Below are 15,795 nucleotides of genomic sequence, written 5' to 3'. Positions count from 1 at the left end.
CCACACCCAAGAGATAAAAACCCCTATTGGAGAGAGTACTACAAAAAAGGAGCCACTACTGAGCTGTGCAGCCAAGCCCTTTTTCAAAACCAAAATTAATCTTCTAACTGGGCCAATTCGACCAAGTGTGCCAACTATTGTGGCTCTATAAGCTCCCTGAGTCTCTGAAAAAAAATATTTCCTTTAAATGGCGAACAAAGGGTCGTCACGGCAACAGACAGAAACACGTGGACATTGGCCGTAAAAAAGTATTTTAATAGGTCTTGAAACTACAATGACCAACATGAAAAGAACTGGACATGTTTTGGAAAAACGAGTGACTTTCTATCGCCACTAGTTGGCGCTGTAGGGTTGATGCAAATGACCCCTACAAGGCCCTTCAGGGTATGACTCTCAACAAGCACGGGAAGTTTGGCGCAGATATCTTGTATATCTGCCGAGTTATGACTGTTCAAAGTTTTTGGAGAGAAAAATTGTTGACAGTCATTTTCACTTTCCTGTTTGGACCCCTCCGCTTCAACGAAACTTCAATATTTTTCATCAGGCACCTGAAGACAGGTCTTAAGGTTTCCCTTATACAGGTTTGAGGTAGATTGATTTTTTCCCTTTAGAGGAGGAGTGTGTCCCGTAAAAAAGGGCATTTCCTGTTCCCACTAGGAGGCGCCAGGCACAAATGGTAAATTTTCAATCCAGTCCTGCTCAGGCTGGTATACCTCACACACATGCCAGATTTAAAATAGATTGAAGGTTGTATGAGGGAGTTATCAGTCATTTTCCGAATTCGGTGTTTTGGCGAAAAAATGGAAGAATTTGGCGCCCCGCCCAGGTCAGGCCCGTGAATGAAAACACACCATTTTTATAATTTAAGATTTCATATGCCTCATGAACAGTCTCACCAATTTTGAGAATGATCAAACTAATTCCCTAGGTGCCAAGGTGTAAAATGTGCACACTGTAAATCGATAAAAAGTTCACATTCAATCCAAAATACCCGATTTCCTGTAGGATTTGGAATGTGTGTGCAAGAGACTTTTTGGAGCAGTTTTGCACAAAGTTTTGACTCTCCAAATTTCATCACTCTATGTTAGAAAAACCTAAATGGAGAGGCCTTTTTGAAAATTTCAAGGGGGCGCCACTGAGCCATTTTGTTAAATTGTTTCGTAACGTTGCAAGATTATCGAACGTTATCCAAAGCCGCATGTATGTGCAAATTTTGGTGAGTTTTTATGCATATTCAAGCCTCCAAATGTAAACTCTTACTGTGAACCCATGAAAATTTCACATTCGATCCAAAATACCCGATTTCCTGTTGGATTTGGAATATGGGTGCAAGAGACTTTTTGGAGCAGTTTTGCATAATGTATCTACTCCCCAAATTTCCTTGCTCTATGTTGAAAAAACCCAATAGGAAAGGCCTTTTTTAAAACTTCTTTCTGTCGCCACTAGTTGGCACTGTAGAGTTGATGCAAATGACCCCTACAAGAACCTTCAGGGTATGACTCTCAACAAACACGGAAAGTTTGGCGCAGATATGTTGCATATCTGCCGAGTTATGACTGTTCAAAATTTTTGGCGAGACAAATTGTTGACGGTCATTTTCACTTCCAGTTTGGACCTCTCCGCTTCAACGAAACCTCAATATTTTTCATCAGGGACCTGAACACATGTCTTGAGGCTCCCCTGAAACAGGTTTGAGGTCAATAGATTTTTTTCCCTTGGAGGAGGAGCCTGTCTCGTAAAGAAGGCCATTTCCTGTTCCCACTAGGGGGCGCCAGGCCTAATGGGTAATATTTCAATGCAGTCGTGTTCAGGCTGGGATATCTCATATACATGCTAGAAATGAAAAAGATTGAACGTTGTATCACGGAGTTTTTAATCATTTTCTGAATTTGGTATTTTGCCCAAAAATGGCCGACTTTGGGACCACGCCCAGGTCAGACCCTTGAGTGAAAACTCACCATTTTGAAAACTTAAGATCTCATATGTCTCCTGAATAGTCTGACCAATTTTGAAGACGATCCAACTATTTTCTTCAGCGACAAGGTCTCAAATGTAAATCGATAAAATTTCACATTTGATCCAAAATTTCCGGCTTCCTGTTGGGTTTGGAATATGGGTGCAAGAGACTTTTTGGAGCAGTTTTGCACAATGTATCGACTCGCCAAATTTCATTATTCTACGCTGAAAAAACCTAATAGGAAAGGCCTTTTTGAAAATTTCAAGGGGGCGCCACTGAGCCATTTTGTTAAATTTTTTTGTAGATTATCAAAATTTATGCAAAGTTGCATGTATGTGCAAATTTTGGTGAGTTTTCGTGCATGTTCAGGCCTCCAAATGTAAACTCCAACTGTGAACCGATAAAAATTTCACATTTGATCCAAAATATCCGATTTCCTGTTGGATTTGGAATATGGGTGCAAGAGGCTTTTTTGAACAGTTAGGCATAAGGTATCTACTCCCCAAATTTCATTGCTCTACGTTGAAAACCTGAGAGGAGAGGCCTTTTTGAAAATTTTAAGGGTCAAGGGGGCGCCACTGAACCATTTTTTGACATTTTTTCAAAACGACACAAGATTATCGAATTTTACGCAAAGCCGCACGTATGTGCAAATTTTGGTGACTTTTCGTGCATGTTCAGGCCTCCAAATTGGCCATTTTCATTTGCCCTGAAAAAAGAATAATAATAATAATAATAATAACTAGGCCTGCAAGCAGGACTGAACGGGCCCTCGCAATCTAGCGCAACTCGGACGTCACGCAACTCGGACTGTGTGCAGGTCAGGGTGGTGGCAGATCCTCCTCTCTAATCATCTCATTAGAACCTAACATGCTCGAAAGTCGCCTATTTACATTCCCACACCCAAGAGATAAAAACCCCTATTGGAGAGAGTACTACAAAAAAGGAGCCACTACTGAGCTGTGCAGCCAAGCCCTTATTCAAAACCTAAATTAATCTTCTAACTGGGCCAATTCGACCAAGTGTGCCAACTATTGTGGCTCTATAAGCTCCCTGAGTCTCTGAAAAAAAATATTTCCTTTAAATGGCGAACAAAGGGTCGTCACGGCAACAGACAGAGACACGTGGACATGGGCCGTAAAAAAGTATTTTAATAGGTCTTGAAACTACAATGACCAACATGAAAAGAACTGGACATGTTTTGGAAAAACGAGTGACTTTATATCGCCACTAGTTGGCGCTGTAGGGTTGATGCAAATGACCCCTACAAGGCCCTTCAGGGTATGACTCTCAACAAGCACGGGAAGTTTGGCGCAGATATCTTGTATATCTGCCGAGTTATGACTGTTCAAAGTTTTTGGAGAGAAAAATTGTTGACAGTCATTTTCACTTTCCTGTTTGGACCCCTCCGCTTCAACGAAACTTCAATATTTTTCATCAGGCACCTGAAGACAGGTCTTAAGGTTTCCCTTATGCAGGTTTGAAGTAGATTGATTTTTTCCCTTTAGAGGAGGAGTGTGTCCCGTAAAAAAGGGCATTTCCTGTTCCCACTAGGAGGCGCCAGGCACAAATGGTAAATTTTCAATCCAGTCCTGCTCAGGCTGGTATACCTCACACACATGCCAGATTTAAAATAGATTGAACGTTGTATGAGGGAGTTATCAGTCATTTTCCGAATTCGGTGTTTTGGCGAAAAAATGGAAGAATTTGGCGCCCCGCCCAGGTCAGGCCCGTGAATGAAAACACACCATTTTTATAACTTAAGATTTCATATGCCTCATGAACAGTCTCACCAATTTTGAGAATGATCAAACTAATTCCCTAGGTGCCAAGGTGTAAAATGTGCACACTGTAAATCGATAAAAAGTTCACATTCAATCCAAAATACCCGATTTCCTGTAGGATTTGGAATGTGTGTGCAAGAGACTTTTTGGAGCAGTTTTGCACAAAGTTTTGACTCTCCAAATTTCATCACTCTATGTTAGAAAAACCTAAATGGAGAGGCCTTTTTGAAAATTTCAAGGGGGCGCCACTGAGCCATTTTGTTAAATTGTTTCGTAACGTTGCAAGATTATCGAACGTTATCCAAAGCCGCATGTATGTGCAAATTTTGGTGAGTTTTTATGCATATTCAAGCCTCCAAATGTAAACTCTTACTGTGAACCCATGAAAATTTCACATTCGACCCAAAATACCCGATTTCCTGTTGGATTTGGAATATGGGTGCAAGAGACTTTTTGGAGCAGTTTTGCATAAGGTATCTACTCCCCAAATTTCCTTGCTCTATGTTGAAAAAACCCAATAGGAAAGGCCTTTTTTAAAACTTCTTTCTGTCGCCACTAGTTGGCACTGTAGAGTTGATGCAAATGACCCCTACAAGAACCTTCAGGGTATGACTCTCAACAAACACGGAAAGTTTGGCGCAGATATGTTGCATATCTGCCGAGTTATGACTGTTCAAAATTTTTGGCGAGACAAATTGTTGACGGTCATTTTCACTTCCAGTTTGGACCTCTCCGCTTCAACGAAACCTCAATATTTTTCATCAGGGACCTGAACACATGTCTTGAGGCTCCCCTGAAACAGGTTTGAGGTCAATAGATTTTTTTCCCTTGGAGGAGGAGCCTGTCTCGTAAAGAAGGCCATTTCCTGTTCCCACTAGGGGGCGCCAGGCCTAATGGGTAATATTTCAATGCAGTCGTGTTCAGGCTGAGATATCTCATATACATGCTAGAAATGAAAAAGATTGAACGTTGTATCACGGAGTTTTTAATCATTTTCTGAATTTGGTATTTTGCCCAAAAATGGCCGACTTTGGGACCACGCCCAGGTCAGACCCTTGAGTGAAAACTCACCATTTTGAAAACTTAAGATCTCATATGTCTCCTGAATAGTCTGACCAATTTTGAAGACGATCCAACTATTTTCTTCAGCGACAAGGTCTCAAATGTAAATCGATAAAATTTCACATTTGATCCAAAATTTCTGGCTTCCAGTTGGGTTTGGAATATGGGTGCAAGAGACTTTTTGGAGCAGTTTTGCACAATGTATCGACTCGCCAAATTTCATCGTTCTACGTTGAAAAAACCTAATAGGAAAGGCCTTTTTGAAAATTTCAAGGGGGCGCCACTGAGCCATTTTGTTAAATTTTTTTGTAGATTATCAAAATTTACGCAAAATTGCATGTATGTGCAAATTTTGGTGAGTTTTCGTGCATGTTCAGGCCTCCAAATGTAAACTCAAACTGTGAACCGATAAAAATTTCACATTTGATCCAAAATATCCGATTTCCTGTTGGATTTGGAATATGGGTGCAAGAGGCTTTTTTGAACAGTTAGGCATAAGGTATCTACTCCCCAAATTTCATTGCTCTACGTTGAAAACCTGAGAGGAGAGGCCTTTTTGAAAATTTTAAGGGTCAAGGGGGCGCCACTGAGCCATTTTTTGACATTTTTTCAAAACGACACAAGATTATCGAAATTTACGCAAAGCCGCACGTTTGTGCAAATTTTGGTGACTTTTCGTGCATGTTCAGGCCTCCAAATTGGCCATTTTCATTTGCCCTGAAAAAAGAATAATAATAATAATAATAATAATAATAATAATAATCCTTTGCAAAACAATAGGGCCTTCGCACGCTTAGTGCTCGGGCCCTAATAATAATAATAATAATAATAACTAGGCCTGCAAGCAGGACTGAACGGGCCCTCGCAATCTAGCGCAACTCGGACGTCACGCAACTCGGACTGTGTGCAGGTCAGGGTGGTGGCAGATCCTCCTCTTTAATCATCTCATTAGAACCTAACATGCTCGAAAGTCGCCTATTTACATTCCCACACCCAAGAGATAAAAACCCCTATTGGAGAGAGTACTACAAAAAAGGAGCCACTACTGAGCTGTGCAGCCAAGCCCTTATTCAAAACCAAAATTAATCTTCTAACTCGGCCAATTCGACCAAGTGTGCCAACTATTGTGGCTCTATAAGCTCCCTGAGTCTCTGAAAAAAAATATTTCCTTTAAATGGCGAACAAAGGGTCGTCACGGCAACAGACAGAGACACGTGGACATGGGCCGTAAAAAAGTATTTTAATAGGTCTTGAAACTACAATGACCAACATGAAAAGAACTGGACATGTTTTGGAAAAACGAGTGACTTTCTATCGCCACTAGTTGGCGCTGTAGGGTTGATGCAAATGACCCCTACAAGGCCCTTCAGGGTATGACTCTCAACAAGCACGGGAAGTTTGGCGCAGATATCTTGTATATCTGCCGAGTTATGACTGTTCAAAGTTTTTGGAGAGAAAAATTGTTGACAGTCATTTTCACTTTCCTGTTTGGACCCCTCCGCTTCAACGAAACTTCAATATTTTTCATCAGGCACCTGAAGACAGGTCTTAAGGTTTCCCTTATGCAGGTTTGAGGTAGATTGATTTTTTTCCCTTTAGAGGAGGAGTGTGTCCCGTAAAAAAGGGCATTTCCTGTTCCCACTAGGAGGCGCCAGGCACAAATGGTAAATTTTCAATCCAGTCCTGCTCAGGCTGGTATACCTCACACACATGCCAGATTTAAAATAGATTGAACGTTGTATGAGGGAGTTATCAGTCATTTTCCGAATTCGGTTTTTGGCGAAAAAATGGAAGAGTTTGGCGCCCCGCCCAGGTCAGGCCCATGAATGAAAACACACCATTTTTATAACTTAAGATTTCATATGCCTCATGAACAGTCTCACTAATTTTGAGAATGATCAAACTAATTCCCTAGGTGCCAAGGTGTAAAATGTGCACACTGTAAATCGATAAAAAGTTCACATTCAATCCAAAATACCCGATTTCCTGTAGGATTTGGAATGTGTGTGCAAGAGACTTTTTGGAGCAGTTTTGCACAAAGTTTTGACTCTCCAAATTTCATCACTCTATGTTAGAAAAACCTAAATGGAGAGGCCTTTTTGAAAATTTCAAGGGGGCGCCAGTGAGCCATTTTTTTACATGTTTTCGTAACGTTGCAAGATTATTGAACGTTATGCAAAGCCGCATGTATGTCGAAATTTTTGTGAGTTTTCGTGCATGTTCAAGCCTCCAAATGTAAACTCCTACTGTGAACCGATAAAAATTTCACATTTGATCCAAAATACCCGATTTCCTGTTGGATTTGGAATACGGGTGCAAGAGACTTTTTGGAGCAGTTTTGCATAAGGTATCTACTCCCCAAATTTCCTCGCTCTATGTTGAAAAAACCCAATAGGAAAGGCCTTTTTTAAAACTTCTTTCTGTCGCCACTAGTTGGCACTGTAGAGTTGATGCAAATGACCCCTACAAGAACCTTCAGGGTATGACTCTCAACAAACACGGAAAGTTTGGCGCAGATATGTTGCATATCTGCCGAGTTATGACTGTTCAAAGTTTTTGGCGAGACAAATTGTTGACGGTCATTTTCACTTCCAGTTTGGACCTCTCCGCTTCAACGAAACCTCAATATTTTTCATCAGGCACCTGAACACATGTCTTGAGGCTCCCCTGAAACAGGTTTGAAGTCAATAGATTTTTTTCCCTTGGAGGAGGAGCCTGTCTCGTAAAGAAGGCCATTTCCTGTTCCCACTAGGGGGCGCCAGGCCTAATGAGTAATATTTCAATGCAGTCGTGTTCAGGCTGGGATATCTCATATACATGCTAGAAATGAAAAAGATTGAACGTTGTATCACGGAGTTTTTAATCATTTTCTGAATTTGGTATTTTGCCCAAAAATGGCCGACTTTGGGACCACGCCCAGGTCAGACCCTTGGATGAAAACTCACCATTTTGAAAACTTAAGATCTCATATGTCTCCTGAATAGTCTGACCAATTTTGAAGACGATCCAACTATTTTCTTCAGCGACAAGGTCTCAAATGTAAATCGATAAAATTTCGCATTTGATCCAAAATTTCCGACTTCCTGTTGGATTTGGAATATAGGTGCAAGAGACTTTTTGGAGCAGTTTTACACAATGTATCGACTCACCAAATTTCATCATTCTACGTTGAAAAAACCTAATAGGACAGGCCTTTTTGAAAATTTCAAGGGGGCGCCACTGAGCCTTTTTGTTAATTTTTTTCAAAGATTATCAAAATTTACGCAAAGTTGAACATATGTGCACATTTTGGTGAGTTTTCGTGCATGTTCAAGCCTCCAAATGTGAACTCCAACTGTGAACCGAAAAAATTTCAGATTCGATCCAAAATAACCGATTTCCTGTTGGATTTGGAATATGGGTGCAAGAGGCTTTTTTGAGCAGTTAGGCATAAGGTATCTACTCCCCAAATTTCATTGCTCTACGTTGAAAACCTGAGAGGAGAGGCCTTTTTGAAAATTTTAAGGGTCAAGGGGGCGCCACTGAGCCATTTTTTGACATTTTTTCAAAACGACGCAAGATTATCGAAATTTACGCGAATCTGCACGTATGTGCAAATTTTGGTGACTTTTCGTGCATGTTCAGGCCTCCAAATTGGCCATTTTCATTTGCCATGAAGAAAGAATAATAATAATAATAATAATAATAATAATAATAATAATAATAATAATAATAATCCTTTGCATTACAATAGGGCCTTCGCACGCCTAGTGCTCGGGCCCTAATAATAATAATAATAATAATAATAATAATCCTTTGCAAAACAATAGGGCCTTCGCACGCTCAGTGCTCGGGCCCTAATTAAGGGGCTTCTGACTCAACAAGACATGGAAAAACTTATGCATGCATTCATTTTCAGCAGATTGGACTACTGCAACGGTATATTTACAGGTCTTGATAAAAAATCAGTCAGGAAGCTGCAGCTAGTACAGAATGCTGCAGCCAGAGTCCTCACAAATACAAGGAAGCTGGACCACATTACACCGGTTTTGAAATCGCTACACTGGCTTCCAGTGAGTCAAAGGATAGACTATAAAATACTACTGCTCGTCTACAAAACACTTAATGGCCTTGGACCAAAATACATGCTTGACTTGTTAGATTCCTATGAGACATCTAGACCCCTAAGGTCGTCTGGAACTGGTCTTCTCCATGTTCCAAGAACAAGAACCAAGCAGGGTGAGGCAGCATTTAGTTATTATGCTCCTCACCTCTGGAACAAGTTACCCGAACGTCTGAAGTATGCTCAAACTGTTAGCTCCTTTAAATCAGGGCAAAAAATGCTTTTGTTTAGCACTGCATATCCATAACTGTCTATATAATTCAATCTATCTGCTTTCTATTCCTCTTGTGCTTATCTCCATTGCTGATTTCAATTATTATTAGTAGTAGTAGTTTTTGTTTGATTTTTATTTATTTATTTATTTTTATTCAGTGATTAAATGCGATCTTTTGTCTTGGTTTTTACGTTGTGTTGATTTAAATGTGATTTTTATGGTCTTCATGTGATGTAAAGCACTTTGAATTGCCTTGTGTTGAATTGTGCTATATAAATAAATTTGCCTTGCCTTGCCTTACAGTTCTGCTTTTACGCAAACGACAAAATTTTAAATAAATGCCTGAATGGGAGTGGGACGAAGAAAACTACTTACTATAGGTAGAGTGACAATATTTAGAATTCCAAAAAAAGGGGGAAACTCGACCCGGCCTCGAGTTACTTAAATTATAATATTTATACACTAATTATACTATAATATAGGATGATTTAAAAAGAAAGTGCCAAAATCATCATGTGATAGAGCGCAAGTATATAAGTTACAGAACTCTAGCTTGGACACATTTTCAATTCACCCAACAAATAAGCAACACTGGACTATAAGCAGCAGGATTTAAAATGAGGGAAAAACATAGCAGATTATAGTCCGCAAATTACGCAACTTCATGTTTTTAAATCAAGTGTTCAAGGGGGCCACTTGTAATTCAAGAAATAATACTTGGAAGTTATGTTCAACACGTTTGCGTATGTTCGAGTTTTATAAAGAGAATGTAGAACGCAGACAGAAAAAGCAGCAGCATCTACATGAATTTAGAAAACCACTCGGGACGCGCGAGGACATGACTGGGGAAAAGATCACCCTACGAAGTTACGAACGGCACAACATAAACCAATTACGAACCATTTGTAAACCGAACCCAACCCAAATTGGAATAATTTACTGCATTTGGGATGGTTATATGAAAGTTGATCGTTGTTTCCTATTTAAAAACACGAACCATAAATATGCCCGATGTTTGTTAAAAGTAGCTCGCTTTTGGCGTGCATGTACACCAACACCTAGTAGAAGTGTATATGCGATATATTTCCATACATGATTTTTGTTTTACCTGTTTATCTTGAAGCTGTTTGGGCAGTCGAAGGCACAGCATTTGGTTTCAGGAGAAAATAGCCACAAAATGTTTTCCTGATATCGGTTGTTGCGAAATGCTTGCTACAAATTCGCCATTTTAGTCCTTTTTCCACCGGTGTGAGAATGTCATATCCAGCAGAGAGTAACCAAAGTTTATATAGTTCCTCGTTCTCCACAGGGAAGCGGTGGACACTTTCTTTTGTCCATTTCTTCTGTATGTTTCCACAAGTTCTAAAAGCACATTTCACCATGTTTACATCCTTTCGTGAACCTTTAGAAGAGCAGACTGACGTGAAGACAAGTGGCCGTAGCACTGCTCTCTAGTGGAGTGTCATTACGCATATGAAACAATAGTCCCGCAGAATTAAATAAATTACGGCAGTTTGGTGCGACATTTTTTTTTGGCTGCAGGGAATTTTTGTACATTGAGCTGCGTTTTCAATTTATTTGACTGTGTTAGATCTGTGAATATCGCTTTTTATTAGCATGCTAATTGGGCACATTGACTTGCATTAGCATAGCCACTCTGGAGCCCTGAAAAATAATAAAAGACTAACAAACGCAGTGGCGCCCCCATGGGGTGGCCACGGCCACCCCTATAAACCCTACTCACGTGACGTCACAGCCACAACCCCGCGCCATGTTGTCCGTATACTCGTCATGTTAATGCATTAGCGCTTCGTAAATTCCTCCTTTTATGGCGTGTTTTTCTGCTCGTTAACATTAATAATCAAAATGGTGAAGTCGTGTGTGGCGGTCGGTTGCAAAAACAGAGAAGATAGACGGAGAGACTTGGAAGTTTTACTGTATTCCGAGAGACCCGAAGAGGAGAGCGAGATTGACTGCTGCAATTCGACGAGAAAACTGGGCTCCAAACCACTACCACAGATTATGTAGTAGTCATTTTATATCTGGTAAGATGCATTTAATATATATTTGGAGGGTTTTGGGCTGACAACCACAATTAAGATCATTGCTAGGCTAATCGCCGACAACATACACTCAGATGTTGTGAATGAACTACCTGAAAATATATAATTATAAGGGGATAATAAGACAGTTGTCATACAATTAATTTACAATTTCACTATTGAGGTCAAAAGCCAAAAAATAAATTCAACTAGGGACAATCTGGAGTAGTGCTATCGCACTTCATATTTATTACATATTATGTATGTATGTAGTGAGAGTGCTATCGCTAAACCATATAAACATTAAAAGCCCTAGCTCCATTGACAAATGACATGAACTACATTAGACTTGACAGTGGATGTTAGCAAGAACAAAAGATTTTGAATTGAAAATTTCGTAACTCACCTTCCCGAGCACAAGATTCCTGCCGAATTTTCGTGGACGAGGACCTGTTTCACCCAACCAGCAACGTAGCATTTATAAGCCTCCAAGCTCTTAAAGTTTTTCAAACTTTCGTGAGAATAGGCTGATTTTGTGTGGACAAGATAGTTGCAAATATCAGGGTCAGGCAAAGACAGCGAAGAGAGCGGGTCGAAAAACATCGATTTAGGCATCAAATATGGATCTAGCGAATGGATAAACTAAAGCTTTTCCACATAACGCCTTTCATGCAACGCATCCAATGAGTTTACGGCGTCAGATAACACCGGGGCTTCCATGAATTGCTCTATAACTTGCACGACTAATTGAAAACAATGAGAATAGGTCTAAAAAATACGGACAATATGGCGGCCAGATACAGCGACACGTCATTTTGTGACGTAGGTGAGTAGGGTCTATAAATTGGTTGGCCACCCCACTGGCCACCCAGCTTGCCAGTATATCATTAGATTGTTGTAGCATCAGTTATGCATTTCATCCCAAATGAATGCATTCATTTTGTTTTGTTAAATGTAGGGCTGTCAAATTTATCATGTTACAGGCGGTGATTATTTTTTTAAAAATTAATCACGTGAAAATATTTATCGCAATTAACGCATTCGCTGTACGACTCATTCACGCATTGCCGCAAACAGCCTACAATGGCGCCGTTTTACTTATATACAGAGATAAGAGGCAGAGTGGAGTAGATACAAGCATTCATTGGGGCCGTGCTTTTAATTGGCAAAAGCTTTGTCATCTCTCCCACAGCACCTATAAATATTGTGAGAAGCGACGTGGGGAAGAATGACAGGAGTTGCTCGTTTTCTTTACACCCTGTAGTGTACCCAACGCAGAGAAGATATAGCATTTGCAGCCACCACACACAGTCATGGTTGCACCACTTCCCATTATGCATTTAGGCAAAACAGTTAAGTCGCTACAGTATAATTTACTGAAAGTTCAACAAATACACGAGATAGCAATATTTAGTCACAATATACAAACTCACATTTATCCTTTAAGAATTACAAGTCTTTCTATCAGTGGATCCCTTTCACAGAAAGAATGTTAATAAAGTTAATGCCATCTTGTGGATTTATTGTTATAATAAACAAATACAGTACTTATGTACAGGATGTTGAATGTATATATCCAATGAAATCAGGTTTTGCTAAGAAATTGCTGCTGAAAGCAAATGCGGTGCCCGGTGAAAGAGGACGATGACTGGCTCTGATGAGACCACCTCACCACCTCAGGCAAAGCAAAGGAGGGAAATGGCGAGTGGAGTGAGTACTCTTTTATAATAAAAAACATATCACGCATTGGATATAGGACTGGACACATGTATAAATTATCGCTCGTAAAATATATAGAACAAATCATCTAATCCCATTCATATTTGTGTCGGTTGGCAGAGCGAAACCGATGATAGCATATTAAATGATAATTATTCTATACATTACTTTATTTTGCGGTCACGATGTATCAGCTTCACAAAAAGAAATGCAAAACAAACCATTCAGTGATTCTGTTGCCGCCGGTGTTTCATCAGTGTGATTGCTCCCCTCAATGATCCTTTCATTAGGCTGCATTGGCTTTCGTTTGGGCTCAAATTGATAACCCAAAACACCAAAGAAAGGTTCATAACTGTCCTCGTCACCATTAGAAGAATGTTCGTTACGTCGGATTCGTCGCTGCAAATAGAAACAAAATTGTCCGCCATCATCGCCGCCATTCAGTACTAAGCACTGAGCCGGTTGTTTCCCTATAGTGACGTCACGCACACAATATGCTAGATTTCCGGCATCTCGGGGGCGGGTCCTTTTAGCTTGACAATCGACCTAATTTCTATCATTTTCTTGGTGTTGCGATGTGTGTAATTACACGAAGTGGCATAATATGAATTCAAAAGGCATGCGTTGATGGATAAATGATGGAATATTAGCATTTCCCCAGGTGTTGTCATACCCTTTAAGTCTTTCTTAAGTTTTCCCCTGACCTTTTTACTGCAATAATATAATGAAAACCTGAAATTATGGCTTTTAGTTTTGGCCACCCCAAGATTTTAAGTGGCCCCATCTGGCCACCCCTATGAAAAATTTCTGGAGGCGCCACTGAACAAACGCTACGTAATATTTTGAAATCTACTCCACTGACTAATTAACCCCCCAGCCCCAGCCCCCACCCCCAACTCGAAGATTAAGCCTGATGTCAAAAAATCAGAACTTCCCCTTTAAGTTCTCAACCTTAATTTAATGACACATATGGTAATGCCCGTATAGTGTACTAATTTTAGGTAAGGTATGAAAAGATAAGACAATGATTTTTATATGTTGGGCGATCGTTACATTACCTTTTAAAAGTGAGGATAAGCGTAATAGAATGAGTTAGGTATCCTATAGATAACTAACTCATTCTATTACTTCTATACATTCTATTATTAAAAGTTATGCAGACTTGATAATGTCAGGTTTGTTAAGGTTGTAAAATGTTACAACGCCAAAAATAAATGTTCCTTCCTCTAAATAAACTGACCAACCATGGGACAGATGTAGAGTAACTAACAACATATTGTTTTTATGTTCTGCATATCAACTTTGAAGAAATGTTTATAATGTTTTATTTATTATGTCAAATAGACTGCAGAGACGGAGATAAAGAAGAGACCTTCCTGCCTTTAAAATGAAAGTACAATTTGGACGTGCATAGCCGTCAATGGCAGAGCCCTATTTGGGGGCCAGTTGAATGTCGATAAGCTCTAATGTAAAGTGTATGGTCAACAACACAGCCACACATGTTTTTCTGCCATTTAAAATGAAAATACAATTTGGACGTACATAGCCGTCAATGGCAGAGCCTTACTTGGGTGCCAGTTGAATGTCGATAAGCTCTAATGTAAAGTGTATGTGTATGGTCAAAAAACACAGCCACACTCGTTTTTCTGCCATTTAAAATGAAAATACGATTTGGACGTACATAGCCGTCAATGGCAGAGCGTTACTTGGGTGACAGTTGAATGTCGATAAGTTCTAATGTAAAGTGTATGTGTATGGTCAAAAAACACAGCCAAACGTTTCTCTGCCATTTAAAATAAAAATACAATTTGGACGTGCATAGCCGTCAATGGCAGAGCCTTACTTGGGTGCCAGTTGAATGTCGATAAGCTCTAATGTAAAGTGTATGGTCAAAAAACACAGCCACACATGTTTTTCTGCCATTTAAAATGAAAATACAATTTGGACGTACATAGCCGTCAATGGCAGAGCCTTACTTGGGTGCCAGTTGAATGTTGATAAGCTCTAATGTAAAGTGTATGATCAAAAAACACAGCCACACGTTTTTCTGCCATTTAAAATGAAAATACAATTTGGACGTACATAGCCGTCAATGGCAGAGCCTTACTTGGGTGCCAGTTGAATGTCGATAAGCTCTGATGTAAAGTGTATGTGCATTGTCAATAAACACAGCCACGCATGTTTTGCTGCCATTTAAAATGAAAATACAATTTGGACGTATATAGCCGTCAATGGCAGAGCCTTACCTGGGTGCCAGTTGAATGTCGATGAGCTGCAATGTAAAGTGTATGTGTGTGATCTGGCTTCCAGTTTTGTTTGAATAAAAAGTATGTACCGCTTTTCCCGCTGTGTGTGTTTTATCATCACAAAGTTGGATTTGTCTTTGGAGACGCAACAATATATGCTCGTCTGTCTATGTTCATTCGAAACTGTTGGACTAAAAATTTTGGAGTAACTGTTGACTAAAACTAGACAAAATTTGTATGAGATTAAATCAACTAAAACTAGATGAACACATTTTGAAATGTGTATTTTAAGACAAAAAATAAAAGAGCTGCCAACAACAACACTTCAATTTGGGATGTTTTAGTCGAATCTTTTTTTACCCAAATCAAGTTTCATACTTGATTAACGTGTATTTTTTTTTTTTTACATTTTGATGAATACTTTTTAAAACCCAGCGATGCACTGAATCCACGACACGTACACCGCCAACATTTAGAATGTCTCAGCCAGGGGTGTCTTTAACTCTGAAAGCAGGGTGTCTATTTTCTTTTACAAAAATTGTATACAGCTCCAAGAAAAAGACCCTAATTTGTGTGCCCATTTTTATGAATACATTTTTGCAATATTGAACATCTTATCATTTTTCATATATATATATATATATATATATATATATATATATATATATA

Source organism: Corythoichthys intestinalis, chromosome 17 (assembly GCF_030265065.1).
Source record: "Corythoichthys intestinalis isolate RoL2023-P3 chromosome 17, ASM3026506v1, whole genome shotgun sequence".
NCBI classification, from domain to species: domain Eukaryota; kingdom Metazoa; phylum Chordata; class Actinopteri; order Syngnathiformes; family Syngnathidae; genus Corythoichthys; species Corythoichthys intestinalis.
Note: the sequence above shows the minus strand (reverse complement) of the source record.